At 38.5% G+C, this 21,461-nt stretch overlaps 1 long non-coding RNA gene across 1 annotated transcript; it reads right to left on the bottom strand.

Annotated features, from left to right (window-relative positions):
- Positions 1–2,069: 2,069 nt before the first annotated feature.
- Positions 2,070–4,365, bottom strand: LOC139688424 (uncharacterized). The gene is made up of 3 exons (XR_011700746.1): positions 4,296–4,365; positions 2,761–3,026; positions 2,070–2,210 (listed from the first exon to the last, which is right to left on the bottom strand). It is a non-coding gene; the product is annotated as an uncharacterized lncRNA (long non-coding RNA).
- Between the last annotated feature and the right edge of the window lie 17,096 nt (positions 4,366–21,461).

The raw sequence follows: 21,461 nt of genomic DNA, 5'->3' as shown, positions 1-21,461 counted from the left end.
GCCCTTCCTTTCCGTCGCTCTCCCCGTTCCCAATTTATCTCTTGCTGATAAGTCTATTCAATATTATCCTAATCGGTTCCTCGTGTAGATATTTCCAAATTTGTTGGACGTTATGTAAATATCCAAGGATAGCTTCCAGTTCGCGTATTTTCTCGGCATAAATTGGGCATTGAAGGACTCTGTGTATTGCCGTATCCTCCTCCATTATGCATTCACATGTCCCCTAAATTTGTTCCCTATTTTTTTGAGGTATGATCTGAACTCCCCGTGGCCTGTTAGGATTTGCGTAATTTCTTTGTTTGTTTTTGAGTTGATCTTCATTCTTTCCTTCACGGTAGGTAGGAATTGTCTGGTTTATTCCCTCTTTTCTGGTTTTTCCCATTCCCGTTCCCATTTCTCCAGGAAATGCGGTATTATAGCCTTCCTGTTTCAGCTCCATTTCTCAGTTGGGGACAAAGTTACATCTCCTAGAGTAGCCTCTTCCCTCTGCATCATATGTGACTTGATTCTTCTTTCATCTATTGAGAATGTTATCGTTGGAGGCCCAAAGATCTTGCCTAATTGCAATATCCGGGAGCTGCAATACGGTCTGTAATGAAGCTCTACAAATAATAACCGGGATACAGCCGATAACATAACTTCGTCTCGTAGGACGCACTACTATTTACACGATTTTTACGAAAGAGCTCGGATATCACAAATTGTGTGCAAGATGTGTACCGCAAATGCTTGCCGACCAACACAAAGAGCAAGGAATGTTAACTGGACCGCTATCCCCGGTCACAACCTTGCAACTTGCGGCTATTTCCTCTTCTTGCACTTGGAACAGTGGCTTGGTGAACAACGGTACGAAGACGACGAGGAACCCAAGACCCGCCGTTGTCAACTCGTTCAATTCCCAGGCGGCGCACTTTTATGCCGAGAGATTTAAGAATCTGGTGCAGTGTTACGAGGAGTGCTAAGAAGTGAACGGCGATTATGCAGAAAAGTGACACAAATTTGCAGGATACTAAAACCATCATTAATAAATTTCTAACCCATATATTTTTTTATGAAAAACGACCCTTACTTCTCGAATATGCCTCGTATTTTGTTATAAGTTTTCCATAAATTATTTCGCATCTTTTTGTTGTCCTCCTCGTCACCTAATGAGATTTATCTACTGCTACTAAATTTGACAAGGAATTGCCTCCGTGCGTGCTAAAAAGGCGACTTTGTTAGGTAATCTCACGGCGAAAATTTGGGAACTCCGTAATTTTAAAGTGTTCAGGTTGGTGTATTGGTCCATTTTTATCAAAACAATATGATAACATACATTAACAAGTTTACAAAGTTCAGTGATGCGTTACAGGCTAATGGGGGAACTAACAGTATCATATATTCTTGAGTCGATGTTTTTGTAACAATAAATTTCCTAATGTACGGCCCCGCTTTTGGAAATGAATTTTACTGCCAGGCTTCAGGATGATTTATCATTTGCGTTTTCCGTGCGAACGAATTTCTTCAACTACTTCGATCTAGAGGTCTACTTTCACAGCTATATGTTTCCTTGTTAGCTTTCGATGTTAGACTTTATGATTGTTTATTTATAGCATTTTTAGTGCTTTTGCGTGAGAATATTTGATGAGTTGGAAAATTTATGCTGGTTAAGGGTCTAAAATCATACACCTTGAGCTATTTTTCAGCTGGAATTTGTGAGTATCTTTTGATATTTATGAATGTGACTCAAGAGTAATTGCTAGGGATAATTTACAGCGGGAAACATATAACAATCAAAGAATTTACCAGCCAATGGCCAGTTCGAAAGTTTGATAGAGTTTATACATTGAAATATAAAAAAGAAAGGTATCAGTGTATGCCGATATTTCCGCAATGTGTTTGAATATATTTACTTCCACCCCGTTCGTAAGAGTTTGTGATAAAATTGTGCTACCGAGTGGGGGCAAGTAGAGGTTACTCGGGCTGTAGGTTTCATTTTAAGCAACTTCGCTATTACCGTAGGTCAATGAATAAGTCATTTAATTTTTACCGAAAATGATCTTTATTGGACGTTGTGAAGGTACATGGAGTCAGGAGAAAGGGTGCTTGGGGAAACAATTTTGAGATTCATTTTTTTTTATGAATTGTATTGGCGAAATCGGAAGTTGTCGGCCGCCAGTTGATGGTCTTCTGACTTGTAGCAACGCCAACTCCTCGTTCACCAATCCAGCCTGCAACAAGAGGAGAAAAGTGAATTAATTCAACGTAATAGTGTTTGATCTCTTTACCTCATTTGTAGTACGATTTTATTTTCCCCCGGTTAATATGATAACCTAGTCATATTCACTTATGAAGTTTTGAATTCTCGAATCGTATTTTGAATCAGCAAAACAAATATTTTGCCAACACAAAGAGATTTTCCCTATAGCGTCAATGAGTGCTTTTATCGCATGATTAAAAAGGATTACATTGGCGGTAAAATTAAAGACAGCTCGAAGTTAAAATTTTGAAGGTCGCCACAGTCTAATATTTTAATATCCAAATTGCTTCACAGTTGAAAGATTAGATGAAGTCTCTGAGTGCTGAATTACCTCCTATGAGATAATGGCGTTTATTTCCAATTAACTCTAAAAAGAAAGTCATGCGCTAAATTTATGTGACGATAAATTTCCATCGAATGCAAAATTCCTTTGATTACTCGAATCCTTTGAAGAAGGATAAATTTACTCTCAAATAAGTTTTTCCACCGAGCGCGACCGAGAAATTAGATTTCAAACGTACCATGGTCGATGTCGATGATTGCAGTCAGAGTCTCCTTCTTAGTAGACATATGGGTAGTGATATCCACTGTAGGCGACGGGAACGGTGGCGGCGGGGGTTCCGAACTTAGCGGCGACGTAGGGGAGGGGAGCGGCTACGGGAGCGACGTATGCGGAGTAGGCGGTGGGGACGTGGTAGGGATATGCACCATATCCAATACCAACGACAGCGCGCTTCTCGGGCTCAGCAGCGCTGGCCACAGCGACGAGGGCAAGGACAATGCAAGCCTGTGGATTTGAAGAGAACATTAGCATAAAAATTAATAAAACCGTTACCAAGCGCGATATTGGATGTAACAATTCCTTCTACTAAGGCGTAGTTTGGAATTTTAGAAGAACGAATCAAATAAAGTCTGAAGAGCTTCCCCATTTTTGTTTCAAATCATTGAAACTGTTATGGATCACATTTGCTTACTTCACTTTAAGTGCTCGATTTGCCAAAAATTAAGGGTGCTCTAGCGTGAACGGTGGCAAGAAATACATTTGAAAGTTTGCAGTCAGTATTATAGGGTGAGTCAGGTATTGGTTATTGACGTGGAAGTTGAATGATAATCACACAATAAAAATATTTCTTATGATATTGGAAGTTTATATAGTACAATTGTTAACCATTGGAAAAATATGATATTATGGTTGTGTTACGCTAAAACCGAATTCGGCAAATAGAGCCGAGAGGATTAAATTTCATTTTAAAAGGAGTATAAACTATTAAATTTTACGATGAATAATTTTGATAAACAAATTATCATATGATTACTCTTTGGCGACTATTAATTAATCACAGCTGTGCCAAACGCAAAATCTGATCATTTAAATCAAATTAAAAATTAAGATTGGTGAATTAATAGGTAAGATCATAGACAAACTCTATCGCCTTAAAACTTTGCCTCTGTAACATCACAAATAAGAAATCAGAGATGCCTCTGCGGATTTTACACAGAACAATCAAAATAAGGCACTATGCAAATTCATGATCAAATTAAAGTGGATCTCCTGGAGGATCAAGAAATACACTCCTGCAGCAATGGTCAACAGTATCGCAAACGGGAGTTGATGGGACAATCGACTTGGAAAACAGTGGCCAATTGCTAAACGCAGACATTCCGCGGCTTTTTATGACATGTGTAAAATACATGACTGAAAAATTAACTAAGCTTAAACATGGTTTACTAATAAGGATCTTTTGAAATGTCTACTGTCAATTTTCACGAAGGAAAAATTGGCAATTTCAACTGATACTGAAAAGTGGACACGAAACGGCTTCGTTTGCGAACCCTTTATGACATTCCTCGTTACAACAACGATAGAAGCGTGCTTTGAAAATCTTTGAGGTGCATGTTAGTATGCTAATGCCATCGTAACAAAAATTTAAAAGTTGATTCGGTATCTTAGTGATACTTCTACACAGTTAACCAATAAGGATGGCTTCTGCAATTTCCCTCTGGGAAGATAGTGAATATTACTTAAGTTTAGGACAGTAATATTAGTTGTACTTACAAGGACCTTCATGGTGATTGAGAGAGTTGAGGGCTTCGTAAGAAGATTTGAAGAACAAGTGAAGACTCAGGTGCAAACCGTGTCTGGTGTTTTGGCTAGGGATTGGACCTCCTTATATACCGATCTTCGGATCCTCCTTCCCCACACTACCGACCTCCTCACCCTCCCCCTTCCGCCGATTTTCCATTTAATCTTTTTTCGTAGGGTGGCCCGCCACCTCCCCGCCTTGCAGCTAGCACCCCTTGGCTCATCATATCCTTCCTTCCTCCCACCCTGCCCTCATCCCATAACCGCGTCTTCCGAACACATACCCTCTCCCACCATCCCTCTCGCCTCATAAAAATTTCCCACCCACCTAACCAACCTTCTCCTGCCTCAACCTCTCCTCCATCATCTCCCCCTCTCATTTATTGGTCCATTGTAAAATCCTTCGCGTTTTTCCATTTCTTTTTTCTCTATTCTCCTTTCCACTCACTCCTCGCCTTCCTTTCGGTTCCATCTCCTCACCTACGTCAGCCTTCCTCATCTTTCATCCTCCCTTTAGCTTATTCAGCCTCCCTCCCACCATTTCGTTCACGCCCCATCTCCTCCGCCCGCACCATCTTCTCCCACCCATTCTCCTTTCCCAGACGTCCATCTTGACCTCCTCGGTTCTCATTGTCCTCTCATACTCCTCACTTTCGCCCCACCCCCTTTTCTCCACCCTTCGCTTTTTGCTCTGCTCTTATTTCTCTGCTTCCACCTCGTCATTCTCAACCACACCCTTCGCTCTGTCATCTCCCACCTTTCCCTCCGCTCGCCTTTCCTCTTCCCCTTTGTTTCTCTCTTTCTCTCTTCCCTCCCCCCGCCGATCCCCCTCGAGACCCTCCCGAGGTCCGGGCCGTGCCGGAACATGCGCTCCACCGCAGCCAGCCCCGTCTCCGGCCCATCCACTCATCCTACGGGAGATTCCGTTCCCACTTCTGCCTCAAACCCTACTCTCTTCCCTCTCCCTCCCCCCAAAACCCCCGATCCCCCCCGAGAGCACGCCTTTCGGAACCTCTGCTTCCCTTTTCACCGGAGGCATCCTCCGTTTTGGGGGCGTTTCTCTCTCATCCTCCTATTCTTTTCCCCATCCTCCAAAGCTTATTTACCCCCTCCTCCTCCTACCCTTCCTCCGTTCATCTTCCCAGGAGCCCTCTTCTCCCTTGGTAACCGCGGTTACAGCATGAACCACGCCCAAGCCTCGGTAATGATTATGGGTGACTTGGCTCCACACTCATTACGCCCTTAGTAACCGCTTCTCAGACCTTTACGATGGTGTACCTGTTCCCACGGGCTCTTATAAATCGGCAATTTCATTACTATTTTGTATCATCACCCGAGGGGATTATTCATGTTGATGAAATGGAAGTTCGATGCTTCAAATATCTTGAGCCCAGGGTCTTATAGTACTTAATTTTTAATGATTATTTGTTCTCTATTTTGAAGCCATGCTATTTCCTGATTCCTTCAGGGAGGATTAAATTCAGTTGTTATGTAATATATATCATGCTTATATAGTATTATTTATTATTTGCTGACCCTAGGATTTAGCTTATCTCTTATGTTCAGGGATCTGATTGATTTTAGCTTAGGTTTTCAATATTTCCAGCAACTAAGAAAAAATATGGTTTAAGGGGGCATTGTAATCCTTCCAATCTATTTTTACAATATTCTGGTGCGGCTTTTTCGAGGAATTATTTGGATCATTTTTTCGAAATTAAGTTCCGCAGCACCGACCCTGAATTCTGGATAGAATGAAACGTCGATTTAACGGTATTATCTAAGGCGACGAGCAAAATTAAGGTTTTGCAGTAACCGAATCACAATACGCTATGATTGTACATTTGCATGGTGAATTGGGATCATAAGATGAGGCCCCGTCGTTGTAAACATATTTGATTGGGATTTTATTATGGTCATTTCACGACGACTGAATTTAGATTATCGGTGCTATATTTTAATCGAAGTTTACTTCGCTTCCTTGCAGTTAGACGACCAGCAGTACGTCACCCCAACGTCCTTCACGAGCGAGCTGGAGCAAAGCCCTCGCCTGCCGTTGGAATCCCTCACCCCCCCACAGGTATTTTGGTGTGCCTATCAGATCTACTTCGTGACTCGGTGACTTTGACGGTTCCCACCCACACAGCCCGTTGGTCCTCCAAAGCAAAATTCCAATTGTTTCACCGAGGGCGTTATGCGTGGGGAGCATAAAATCATTCACATTTTTTTATGCAGTTGGATTTCAAAACTGCTTCCGAGAGCCAATTTACCTATTTCGTGGCATTGAATCTCGTGTTTTATAACAATGCATGTATATATTCATGGCATATTTCAATAACTGGTGGGAAGTAGGATAAAATTATAATGTGAATACTTAGGATGGTGTAAAATATTCAAATTTGAGCACTGTAAAACCGATTTAAATTTCGCTGCAGAGTTTTATTGACATTCTTCAACTATGAATAACAATATTAGTTCATTGAATGGAGATTTTAAGAGCTTAAGGTCTTGGGTAATTTTTTCAAGGGAAGGTAGTAATCCGGATCTACGGAAACAAGACAACAGTAGATTTAGTGGTTTTACAAAAATTTGTAAACAAGAACTATTGAACTTAGCTGAGGATTTCGTATACATTTAAATATCATTCATATACCTCTTCCGCTTGGCCTCAGTGGCGATCATACCTAAATACATCAGTATCGAATACTTTAATGGCACGATATTTGATACGTGATTGATATTTGCCATTTTTACGAATATTTGTAATTTATGTGTATTCTTTTTGGGTCAGATTTTCCCTTTTAAATCCTGCAAACTTACTATTATTTCGCGGTTATCTTTCATGGAATGTATGTTAAGAATTCTCCCGTAAATCAGACCTATTCCACTGACTCTTCTCAAATTTTTCGAATCCTGACCCCAATAGGACAATTTTCCGGAGTTTAAATAATTCAGTAGAAACATTTGGCCTCGATATTTTCATTTATGTGGTATCGTGATCTCCGTTGACTATATAATAAAGGTCTTTTCGTTGTTTGAGGTCTTCAATGTGTTGGCGAATATGAAATACAGTGACAGTAAATTGGGAAACCGCTTATGATGAGCGTGTGTTGGTGCCCAGGAAGTGGTCTCTATTTGAGCTGATGCGAGGAAGAAACCAGTTAGTCTAAAATTACCGTGAAACATAACGATTTCAATATTATTTATGTTTTAGCTTTATAGCTGAGATACTTCCCTATAATGACCTAGTGAGGCTGTTGCCCTAAAAACGAGATAATGTTTTAAGATAGTGCCTAATTATTGCCATTTATTAAAAAAATTACTACTGCTAAAAAGCTGTAATCAATTTTCACATATATCTACGTTATTGCACTGACTTTTGCTCTATCAATATCAATATTAATCTCAGCCCTTTTTCGCGGAAAAATGTTACTCTTTTTATTCTTGGCTTCAAAATGCCACCTTTATCGATGAAATCCATCGGAAACACAGATCAAATCCATTTAAAAAATTAAAGTACATTTGTTGTACCCTATACAGATCTTATTACAGGTTTCAAGATCATCTTCGAACCTTGGATTTTATGTTAGATAGGCATAAGAAAACCATTTAATTTTGTAATCTATAGTTTTAAGGAAATTACCTTTGACCGTTGCATCAGGAAAGGTAAGTTAATATAATTTGATCTCATGCTACAATATTTGTAATCCTAGAATAATGCAGGCCTAGAATATATTGATTCATTATCAAAATGGCTATGGTTGCACATATTGTATGAATGTAAAGGCTCCGAAATAGGAACATGAATTACAAAGAGAACAAAGTTACCATCGCAGATATGAAAATAGATGCGTATGAGTTACCAAAGTGATATTGTATGAACAATCATATTGATATTTACTGTTCAATTGGTTTTTTAAACTTTAAGCCATTGCCTATAGGGCATAAAGGTGTTTGGAGGCCCGTTGATCGATTTCTGGTGCCAGTGGCCTTCCATTTTATTCCTCAGCGCGCAATATATATGATTATTCTACGTTCCTGTTTAGTAGTCTAGTATGTGCTATCAACACTGAATAAATGGCATTTTTTCACACAAAAACTCTATAATTCTACCGATTTCGACGCATAGGCGACATCACGTCTCATCATCATACCTGATGATGTCGCCTATGCATCGAAACCGGTAGTATTATTAAGTTTTAATGTGAAAAAATACCAAGTTTATTCATTAAGTGATCATTAATTTTCACAAAGTATAGCCTCAAACTATCAAATTCGTTTGCTATCAATTTACAAAGTCATTTTAAAAATTCTGTAAGGCAAATGGCTTACCAGGCTATTACTAGATATAATATTTAAGTAAATCCACTGTTTGACAGCTGTTCAGTAACATCAATAAAGCATTTACCCATATGATTAACCAGAAAACTGACCCGCATGTATAAAGATTTTAGGGCAATTAACAGCAGTTGGTATTTCTAATTATGAATTCCCGAAATTATACGGATCTGATATCCGTGTGAATGATATAGATAGTGAGTACTCAGTTGACATTTATTTTTCTTGGAAGCATCTTACTCTTGATCAACAGAGTAATTTGTTTACAATGTAATTAATATGATGTACTGCTGGATGCTAAAACTGAAAATTAGCTTGAATATGGGCATTTTGTGTGTATTTCTTACTATATTACCGCTCTCCTTCGTAGACCAAGTACTCTTACAACCCTGAGCAACGCATTAAAAATTCACGTGTGGAATTCTACCAAAACAGGAACCGTCATAAGGGGTATCAATCCAAAGATTGGTTTGTGACACGTTTACATTTTATTCCGTTACCAGCTAATCTTTTCGCCTCTTAGTTTTGCTGTTCTTAGTCCGCTGACGTTTTCACTCACTTGCTTCCTATAATTCAACATTGACCTTCCTCTGGATATCTTTCCCTCTACTTTAACTTTAATTATTACCGTGAGTAAACCAGCGTGTTTCAGTACGCATTCAATTAGTTCTCCTCCTCTTCCCGCGTGTGCCATGTATTTCTTCCCCCTAAATCTTCCAAGCACTCTAACTTGTTCCCGTCAAGCCATTTTATTTTCATCAATCTTTGGCTGCACCACATTTCTATTTCTTCTAATCGTCTTTTCTTTTCTACTGCTGTTACATATGTGGCCTTACAGTAGTAGATAAATAAACATCGTAAATGTTTTAATGTGCAGATTTCTTCTCTCTAAACGTACTAATAACCGTGTAATCTCTTCTGGAAGAAAGCCTTTTTCCCTATAACTATTTTGCTTATTAAATCTTGCTGTTTTCTTAATCGTCTATCTGTGATGGCTTTCTACCATTTGGTTGGAGCTGTCAAAGTTTTACTCTGTAAAACTTTATTCTTAGAAATTTTTGCTTATTCCTACTCTTATAAAAGATTTTGTATGATAGCGTCAACATATAACTCTTAAATAGCCCATTTAGACCGACTAAGCGAAATTTAATCTCATTTATTTTACGGTGATTAATTTTCATTTTTTTATCTTAATTAGGTGTTAGCTTTAATTGATCTTATGCAATGGGTATTTATTCTGATACGGTTTATCTAATTTATCCCATTTGAAAAAAATTAGCAACGCACGTGACACTTTTGCGTAAAGATATCGAGAAATAAGTTGATAAATAAGTCATCTAAGGCCCACGGCGTCTACCTTTCCAATAAAATCTTTCGCAAGCACATTGCCGACTTAATGCATTCCAAAAGAAGTACATGTATGTATCATATATTTTCCTAGATTCAGGAGATTAGTTACATTTTTTGAGAAAAAATAAGTCTTTTAGAGTGGCAGTTTTTTTGTAAAATTCATGCAGACACCAAAAAGAGGCTGCCTATACTTTTAGACTATTAGAAACAGTATTACATTCAATTTGATGATAAAAGATTTTTTAAATTTTTTGTCCACTTTTTTTTCGATAAAATTCGTATAGAATATAGGACTATTCCTCTGAATATAGTGGTGAAATCCTATGACTTATTTCTGTGCCAAATGGAAAAATAAAGTTTAAGGACCTCATTGGTTTATTCATGCAATTTCGAGGCATTCCATCGTACGGCGTTTCCCAAAGCACCCATTCGTACGACATGCTTTTTCAAAGCACTCCAGGAGGATGAAATTCGTTATGGCGTATTCGTTATGATCTAAAACTTTAATAGCCAACAGAAACTAAAATAAAGTAACATATATTAATAAATCTATCCTATATATTATATACCGTTAGAATGAGAATTTCGAAACGAATCCGATGTATCATAGTGTCGAATGCATGCATTTTAACGTGAGGTTTACCAATTAGGTAATGAAAAATTAAAAGAGTGATATCAGGAGCTTTTCACATAGTTAGAATGACACTAGTAACTGTTTTCGATCTTTATTTTAAAGAAGAGACGTTGTTTTATAAAAATTAGACGTCGTTTTTCCTTACTCCTGGGAGAAAAGAATAAAACTATCTTTCAGAACGTTATATGACATGTCTCTCCAACTGGGACTACTTTTTTTGCAACAAGCATGCATATTTATCTGATATAACATAGAGCACACAATAAAGGAGAAACTGCTTTTTACACTGACTCGAATATAGAAATTTACGGTGACTCGCCCACCTTCTTCAGTGGAAGGAAAGGATATATATATATATATATATATATATATATATATATATATATATATATATATATATATGTATATATATATATGTATATATATATATATATATATATATATATATATATATATATATGTATTTGTATGTATTCATTGGCATAGATACGGATATAAGGAAACGGAATATGAACACGTATAAAAGTGAACACAGGAATTGTTGGGAAGGTGGAATCGAGCAGATCACAAACGCAAACAAGTTTCCTTGACCGGGACTCGAACCACGGATCTCTGCATCCATGCAAATGAAAAAAGGTTCGCTATATGGCAGGTTTTTGTGCTTGAATGTATATATGGTCTCCAATACATTGTATTGGAGAAAAAGCAATGACAAAAATGTTGCTCAAAAGCGACGCTGATTGCATACTCGTCCGTTACTCTACGTCGTCCCCGGTTTGAATTCGAAAAAAGAACCCTGTGGTGGCTTATCCGGCGAAATATTTACTAGCGTTTTGAAACACCGGAAAACAATTCCCCAGCGGAAGAATATCTAACGAATTTTCTTTGAATTTCGAGCACTTTGATATTTATTCTCTGTTATCGCTATTGATGGTTAAAATTTGAAGCATCATAAAACATAGTACCTTTTGCTTTATGTTGGTTATTTAGTTTAATTATATTTGCGCCTAATTCTCAAACCCTCAAAATTTAAAATCACAGTCAGTTTTTATTACATTACCATCTTCTCTTGCTAATTAAATGCACTCAGGATTGATTTAAAGTTCAAGAGCGTGTCCCAAGTTATTTTACCCATCACGTAGTCGGAAGAGAAATATTTATTGAAGGTCACTTTTACCTTTGGTGTAAAGGAAATTTGATGATCTTTTATGCATTGAACATCTTCTGTTTGCATTGGCCTCTTTTTGGTCATTTTTTTCAATTCCGAGGTCATCATCACTGTTCATTAATCCTGAGAATGGTTTAGGCAGTTCTCCACTGAATTTATGATAACGCTAACCTCATAATTTCTGAATACTTCATTTCCTTGACGTCTGCCATTTTTATCGTGTGTCTCTACCGAAATCATCCCCTGTAAACTTTTGTTTTGATAGGTTTCATTATATTGTATTCTTCTCTTTACTCTGCTGAGATGAACATGATGCCTCTTCCCTTTGCTTCGTTAGTTATTTCATCGGGTCACCTTCATTCTCCTATTCATTTGGTATTCACCGTTTGAGGTGGGTTTACCATGGACGCAGACTTTACACCTCTGCATTTTACATTGACAAGCCTCGTCTATAATTATATAACCTGACGCCCCTTATTACGGTAAACGTTTCTTTAATTCTTATTCCATGTCCATTCATTCCCTCCAACTTTCCTTTCCTCCCGCTGCCTCGCTTGCCTAATATTCTCCCCGCTACCACAGCCATCATTCGATCGCCCATCAAAATGCTTCGCATCCACCTTCCTATTTGGTAGTTCTCTCAACAATCCTCTCTTCTCCCCCGCCATGACTAGTACTTCTCTATTTTCCTTTCTTTCTATGTTATCTATTCCATTCGTATCTTCACCTACAGCGCAAAAGCCCCCCATCTACCTCCATTATCTTGCTTCAAAGACCGAGTTTCCGTACCGTACTAAATCATATAAAGGTTTTCACTATATTATTCATAACGTCATTGCCCAATGTTATTAACTCCCTTTTTTGTTGAAATACCTTCTCCTAACACAGTTATTCTTTTTATCTCTACTACTTTGACCGTCTTGGTCCAAATGACTTCAAAGATAGGTAACCTTTTCCACCTTCTCCAAGTAATGCCCTCCGATTATAGCGTTAGCCTTTCCTTGCCTCTGAAACCCAATAGAATTCTGATTTATTTCCATTAATTCTCGTCACATTCCATCAATTACAAACATTTTATGATGCACTCAGCAATGATTGTATCAAATTGGCTGGCTATCTTGCCAAAGCTTGATCATCCGCAATTCTGAGAGATTTTATGAATTCTCCTCTTTATTGAATTCCTATCTCATGCTCTTCGCTGCCTATATTTCCATGTTTTCCTTATACTAGTTAAAAATCACGGATGGTAAAGGATACTATTAACTTACTCATATTCCTAACACTGCTCATCCCCACTTTTCTTCCACTGGGACCATCTAAGAAGTCTGAGTCATGTATTGGTTGCGATGAAGAAGAAAACACGAATACGCTTCTGCAGTATATTCATTAATTCACTCTGTCGAACATCTTCTTGAAATCTGTGAAATAAAAAAAGCATTCTCAATGTGTTTCATGTTTCATTTAATCAGTGATTTCATCAAATGCTATGGCATCGCGTGTACATTTTCTCTCCCTGGAATCAAACTGATCATATCTTAAATATGAGTATTCATTTTCCCTCCTCTCTATCCTCTTATAAATGTTGATGAGTAACACTTCAGCTGCGTGCGAAATTTAAATTTTTTCTAGTCCTCACATACTGGCACTTTTCCATTTATCGGAATGGGAACGAATTAGTGCATAAACACTCTTCCTACCACGTTTTCCTAAACCTCTAAGTAGTTCCGCGAGAATGTTGCCCCCGTAGCCTTATTGGATTTCAATTCCTTTTCTATCTTGCCATCAAGTACGCCTGGACCCAAGTCGATCTCACATACGTCATATTCTTCCTCTACGATACATGTAAAATTGTTGGCTTAATATCTCTACCATATACATTCTCCATGTGTTTTGTTCATCGCTCTTGAATCTTTCTTGGGTCTATTAATAATTTTTCTATTCTATCTTTGAAAGTTAAATTTTCACGGATGTTTCCTTTTTACTCCCTAATAGTGCTTTTACCACCCGTATAGTGCACCTGGTATGTCACCCTCCCTTTATAAATTCTCCTTATCCTCGCAATGTTTCTTTCAATTTGCTTCCATAGGTTCTTGCCTTTATTTTCTCTTATTTATTTATTTATCATTTTCCTATATACTTATATACGTATATATATATATATATATATATATATATATATACATATATATACATAGTAACACATAATATAGAAACACAAAAAAAGAGAACACTCACACGTATTTCAGTGTTCTCTTTTTTTGTGTTTCTATATTATGTGTTACTGTGTATTGTACTATTCGGCACTTCCGTGTTACGTCTATGAAAGCATATATATATACATATATATATATATATATATATATATATATATATATATATATATGTGTGGACACAGACAAAAACACGCATAAACAAACAAAAACGAGACTCACTATTTTTCGAATTTTCGGTGGTCGTGTCCACCTTTATCAGAATTGTCCCTCTCTTCCTTGATAAAGGTGGTCACGACCACCGAAAATTCGAAAAATAGTGAGCCTCTTTCTTGTGTGTTTTTGTCTGTGTCCAGTAGTGCTAAGTGTTATACATTATTATTCACGTCCGTGAGACTTTCAAAAAGTGTTATATATATATACATATATATACATATATATATACATATATATACATATACATATATATATATATGTATATATATGTATATATATGTATATATATGCATATGTATATATATACATATATATATGTATATATATGTATATGTCCCTCCCCGGACTACAACCTTGACGTGGTGGAAGGGCTTGTGCGTTCCGATGACCCCTAGAGCTGTACTGGCGGGAGTAATAAAAATTGCTCCTGGTAGGGTCACCCATGCCAGATAGGTCGAAGGTTAGGAGCCAGACGAAAGGTAGTCCACGCAGCGTCTGTTCCTCAGTGAGGCGGCTGCAATGGCGTCTGACCCCAGTGGGGCGGCCAGTAAGTGATGGTGTCACGTTAAAAACACTATTGAGGAAGGCAACGGGAAACCACCTCAATTATCATTCCCAAGAACAATGTGATGGACAATAGAGATATTTTGAGTCCTGGCAACCACGGGGCTCGGCCCAATCGGCCGTGTGTCGTGCCCGGCAGCGGGGGAGGCAAGGCTTCCGCGGTCGTCATCCCACGAAACCCTTGCAAGGGAAAACCAGCAGCAGCAGGACAGAAGACGCAGGAGAAGAAGACCAAATTAGTTAGAATAGGAACGTGGAATGTTAGGACAATGATGAGGACGGGGAAATTGGAGAATGTTAAGCGAGAGATGGAAAGGGGAAATATAGATATTTTAGGTCTATGCGAGGTGAGATGGAAAGATAGCGGGGATTACTGGAGTGATAAGTATAGAATAATATACAGCGGTGGGGACGAGAGCCAACGAGGGGTCGCCATAGTATTAAATGAAGAGGTAGGAAGAAGCGTAGCCAACATAGAGCAGGTAACGGATAGAATACTACTAGTGGAGATAAAAGCAGAACCGACGAACTTAGTTATTATCCAGGTATACATGCCACCGAGCAACCATAAGGAAGAAGAGGTCGATAGGATATACGATCAGTTAGAGGACATGATTGCATGTGTTCCTGCAGGGAAACATTTGATAGTGATGGGGGATTGGAATGCGACAGTAGGCGAAGGAAGAGATGGTGATGAGGTGGGGGACTACGGTTTAGGCACGAGGAATGACCGCGGGGAGAAAGCAGTTGAGTTCTGCAGGAGACAGGGGTTAGTTATCACCAACACTTGGTTCAGACACCACAAAAGACGCAGGTATACATGGAAAATGCCAGGTGACTCGGGAAGATATCAGCTAGATTATATCCTGGTTAGACACAGGTTTAGGAACAGTGTGATAAATTCCCACAGCTTCCCGGGAGCGGATGCGGACTCAGACCACAATTTAGTTGTTATGAAATGTAGCGTACGTTTTAAAAAGATAAGGCAGGGGCGGCGAGTTAGAAAATGGAATGTAGAAGCATTAAATGGGTTGAAAAGAAAGGAATACAAACAGGCGGTAGAGAAAATCATGGAGGACGGTAAAGAGCTAAGTACTATTGAAGAAAAATGGGAATGTATCAAGAAAGGGTTGTCTAAAGCGGCAAAAGACACTATTGGAACCGTTAACGCTAAAAGGACTCGTAAACCATGGATCACGGATGAGATGATTACAAAAATGGATGAGCGGCGAAAATGGAAGAATATAAATACAGAATTAGGCAAAATGAAGTACAAAGAATTGAACAATAAATTGAGGCGGGCAACAAATAAAGCAAAGGAAGCATGGTGGAAGACGCAGTGCGAGAATATGGAAAGTCTGCAGAGGAAGGGGGAAATCGGTGCGCTTTACAGCATAGTTAAATCTTTATCGGGAAGTAAGAAAGGGAGATCAACGATAGCAGTTAGAGATAAGGCCGGTAAGGTAATAGTTGACGAAGGAAAGATCCAAGAGAGATGGAAGGAATATGTAGAAAAACTGTATAGTAAAGAGCTTAGACCAACAAAGTTAGACATTGAAAAGGAACATGACGTAGAGGAAGATAGCTTAGGTCCAGGCATACTAGACAATGAGATAGAAAGGGCATTAAGGGAGATGAAACTAAATAAGGCCGTGGGGGTAGATAACATTCCCGTGGAACTTTTGAAATGCTTGGGAAAATGTGGGAGGAAGAGGCTATATGGGCTGATCCGTAGTATTTATGAGGAGGGAATCTGGCCGGACGACTTTGTGAGATCAGTTTTAGTTCCTATTCCGAAAAAGGTAAAGGCCACGTCATGTGAGGACTATAGGACAATTAGTTTGATATCCCACGCAGCTAAGGTTGTTCTCAGGATCATAAACAAAAGGATAGAGAGTAGGGCAAATGATTACTTAGGGGATGATCAGTTTGGGTTTAGGAAGGGGAGAGGTACGCGTGATGCCATTGCAGTAATGAGGTTATTAATCGAGAGGAATATAGAACACAACCAGGAGGTATTTGCCTGTTTCGTAGATTTCGAAAAAGCGTTTGATAGAGTGAATTGGGAAAAACTAATGAGTATATTGCAGAAAATAGGAATAGATTGGAGGGAAAGGAGGCTAATCCGCAACCTGTACATGTCTCAGACTGCTCAGGTGCGGGTGGGAAACGGGGAGTCAGGATGGGCAGTGTTAGGAAGGGGTGTAAGGCAGGGTTGCCCATTATCACCGTTGCTGTTCAACCTGTACGCAGAAGAAATGATCAAAGAGGCATGGGAAGAACTCGAGGTAGGAATGAAAGTGGGCGGGGAATTCGTAAAATCAGTTAGGTTTGCTGATGACCAAGCTTTAGTTTGTCAGTCAGCCAAGGGGCTGCAAGCATTGCTTAGTGAATTGGAAATTCAGTGCGACAGGTATGGGATGAGAATCAATATTAATAAAACAAAGGTTATGCGATTTTCTAGAAAGAAAAAGGCCAAGCTTAACATTAAAATAGGAGGGCAAAAGCTAGAGCAGGTAGACCAGTTTACGTATCTCGGTAGTGTTTTGGACCAACACGGTCAAAGTAGTAGGGACGTAAGGAGAAGAATTGCGCTAGGCAAAGAGGCTTTCACAAGGAGGAGGGAGTTGATGACGGGGACTTTGAGTAAGGATGTTAAGAAAAGACTCGTAAAAACTTTGATATGGAGCGTAGCTATGTACGGCGCGGAAACGTGGTCATTGAAGCAGGAGGATAGACGTAGACTGGAGGCTTTTGAAATGTGGGTGTGGAGAAGAATGGAGAAGGTGAAATGGACAGAGAAGAAAACAAATGAGGAAGTACTTGGTATGGTGGGCGAAGAGAGGGGTTTGTTGGGAGTAATCCTATGGAGGCAGGAAAAGTGGATGAAGGGGGTGTTGACCGGCAGTGGGATGTTGAAGACTGTGATAGAGGGTAGAATGTTGGGCAAAAGAGGAAAGGGAAGGAACAGGATAGGGATGTTGGACGGGATGAAGGGAGGAAGAAAGTACTCAGAGATGAAGAGGGACCTGATATAGAGTAGGATGATGGATTTTGTGTTTTGTTAGGAGTAATAAAATATTTGTTTGGTGGTTGTGTCAGTCCAAAAACCTACCTTAACCGGTAGATTACTTATAAAAAAAATATGTATATGTATATATATATATATATATATATATATATATATATATATATATATATATATATATATATATATAGTATATATAAATATCCGCGAGCATGGTGGAAGACGCAGTGTGAGGATATGGAAAGTTTGCAGCGGAAGGGTGAAATTGGTGCTCTGTACAGCAAAGTTAATCGTTATCGGGAAGTAAGAAATGAAGATCTATGCAAACAGTTAGAGATAAGGCGGGTAAGATAATAGTTGATACAAGAAAGATCCAAGAGAGATGGAAGGAATATATAGAAGAACTGTATAGTAAAGAGCTTAGACCAACAAAGTTAGACATAGAAAAGGAACATGACGTAGAGGAAGATAGCTTAGGACCAGGCATACTAGACAATGAGATAGAAAGGGCATTAAGGGAGATGAAACTAAATAAGGCCGTGGGGGTGGATAACATTCTTGCAGGACTACTAAAAGGTTTAGGAAAATGTGGTAGGGAGAGTCTATGGACTGATTCGTAGCATCTATGAGAAAGGAATCTGGCCGAAAGACTTTGTGAGATCAGTGTTAGTTGCTATGCCGAAAAAGGTGAAGGCTACATTATGTGATGACTACAGGACAATAAGTTTTATATCCCACGCACATAAAGTTGTTCTCAGGATCATAAACAAAAGGATAGAGAGTAGGGCAAATGATTACTTAGGGGACGATCAGTTTGGGTTTAGGAAGGGGAGAGGTACACGTGATGCCATTGCAGTAATGAGATTATTAATCGAGAGGAATATAGAATACAACCGGAAGGTATTTGCCTGTTTCGTAGATTTCGAAAAAGCGTTCGATAGAGTGAATTGGAAAAAACTCATGAGTATATTGCAGAAAATAGGAATAGATTGGAGAGGCAGGAGGGTAATCCCAAGTTTCCATTTCTTCGATTTTTAGTGTCCTGAAGTCCCGTGATGATCTTACATCAGTTTTCAAAATGTAATGGTTTATGGCAATAATGTAATGTATCTTATCATGTAGGCTGTGACTAGAAATTTGAATTGGGAGTATGCGGAGTAACTTGGTGAAGAGGTTTCCATTATGTCGTTGTATAATAAAATTCAAAAGTAAAATAGAGCCAGGTGCTACTCCTCGGGAAAATAATGTAATTAATTCCCATTATTTTCCACATCATAATACTGCAGCTTTTAAAGTAATTGATATATGTCTCTAGTTAGATGAAATTCTGGTTAATAATCCTGTGGTGTCCTCCTTACTGATATGGAATAGAGAAGTTGCCCTTTTCTTTAGGTAATTGCGGGATATTTTTCGCGGGCATCAAGTAGTCAGTTCACGTAGTGTTTGTAGGTTTTTGTATCATTTTAAAGCCCTATCGTAGACCTTTATACTCGTTGCCCCTTATTGCCACTGAACCCACCGCAATTATTTATTGTAAGTATGATAATGGCATCCAATATCAAAATGATTTCTGGCAACTGCAAGACTCGGCCCCCAGTACGGCATTAGGGTACTGCTGAGTTAAGAAATGATGATTAATACCAAGCTAAAGATGGAGAGAGACCCGTTCTGTCGGTGCGAAGTGAAACGGAAATATGGCGGGGATTATTGAAGAAATGGATACCGAGTAAAACAGAGCGGAAGGGTTGAGAGTGCATGGGGTAGCCATGGTAATGACTAATGGAAAGGGGAACTGAGGAGAGGACAAGAATAGGTATTTTGGATTAAATGAATGGAGATAGAAAGCACGTAGAGTTAAACAATGAGCTTGGAAGTCGTCGATATTTTGTGTGATTTCAGTTAGGATTTTCAAGCACAATAATGTGTAGCAATGCCAGAGTCCATCAAAAACTCGTCCTAAGCCACTACTTCTAAGAAATATTATTATTTTCCAGAGCTTTATGTTTAGATACCGTCTCTGATTCTTTACTCGGAAAACTAATTTTTAATTGATATTTGATACAAAAACTTTCAGTGGGGAAGGTTTTTGAAATTACGATTGTTTTCGAATTTGACGCACTTGTAAAAGGTTAGAAATTATTACGCAGATTTAATCTCATCCACAAAAGGGGATGCATGGATATGTTCTTTTACAAACACGTTTTAATGAGTACATTTTCCTTAATATTCCAAAACAATTAACAAAAATAGCTGCAAGCTGATAAGTTTAATAGCTGTGTCATTTATGAAAGAAATCGTACCGCAGGAGTCGCACTCCAAGTACCTTTTATTAGCTTAAAATACAATCACTCAATAGATTTTTGTGTGTGAGTTGAAATAAATTTAAATAATAAAAATAACATAGAACTGGGTCAATAGTTACATTTCCGCCTATTGCTCCGTATGAAATCCAATACATGCAAAATGTTTCCCTTTTCAAATGCAGAGGAAATGCTCAGTATCAAATAGAAAGTCTTTTCATCTGTTTTACTAGGGTAGGGGATTTACTTGCCGACGTTTTTTTTAGAGAACTCGGCATTTTGGAACAGGTATTTGAGTTGTTACTTATTGCCGCCATTCGAACGTAACTTAATGCCAACTCACTATCTCGTCTCGACGTTGTGCATTAGTTCATCAGAACGGTTCGGAGCAAACGGAATCATGACAATCTCGGTTGAAATCTTGGAGACGCGAGGAATGAACAGTAAAAGTGAACATAGGTCTTGCGTTCCTGTTTTTATCTGGTTATAACTTCAACATTTGTGACGGTAGAATAGAAGCTCGATATTTGGAAAGGGAAATACGATTGATGAATTTGTCTGATTCTATCAATTTTGCGATATGATTTAATGCTACAGTAGAAATTAGCAGACCTTATATGTAAGTATTTACCGATTTCAAATTCCTTGGACTTGGAAACGTAAATAATGACTTTGCCTGTGTAGTGTTAAAATCGTTTAGGCAGTTTCTAGTTCTCCAAATCATATTAACTTCAAACTCGTCTTTGGAAAAAGTACTACTGGGCCATGGGTATTGAAAAAAACGAATTCGGAAAATATGAAATATTTTTTCGCAGAGAAATTTTCCAGTGTTGCGTGACAAAGACTAATTAATTTTCAAAAATTATAATTATTTCAAATGTTTCTTTTTCCTTTTTCCTCGTGAGTGGTATGCGTAATAACTTTTTCATTATGACTCATTGAATCGACCGAAACAAACAAACCTCCGATATCTCTGCCCCCACTCCGTTGATGCTACTAAATGACTGACACGTTTTTACTTTTATAATTTTTTGTAGGTGAGAACCAAGTCATTTCACTCTGCAGTATAAGAAGCAGTAGTTTCGCAAGTCACTGAGGGAGAGGAAGAGGGGAGAAAAATATAAAAAAGAATCAAGGGCAACTTAACAGGGTTTTAATCATACCGGTCTATAAATGCGATTGAGAGACAAGTGGTTCCAGTGCTCTGGCTACGGTTAATCAGCGAGAGGGTTGAATGAAAATGTTTTAATGTGAATCACCGATGGCCCCGAAAGGGTCGATGGAGCGAAGCAAGAATTTATCTTCCCCATATGGCATTTAGAGAGAATCACGTA

The sequence above is a fragment of the Hetaerina americana genome, unplaced genomic scaffold, assembly GCF_022747635.1.
Source record: "Hetaerina americana unplaced genomic scaffold, ioHetAmer1.1.p SCAF_2, whole genome shotgun sequence".
Lineage (NCBI taxonomy): Eukaryota > Metazoa > Arthropoda > Insecta > Odonata > Calopterygidae > Hetaerina > Hetaerina americana.
Note: the sequence above shows the minus strand (reverse complement) of the source record. Positions and strands in the feature narration are given on the sequence as shown.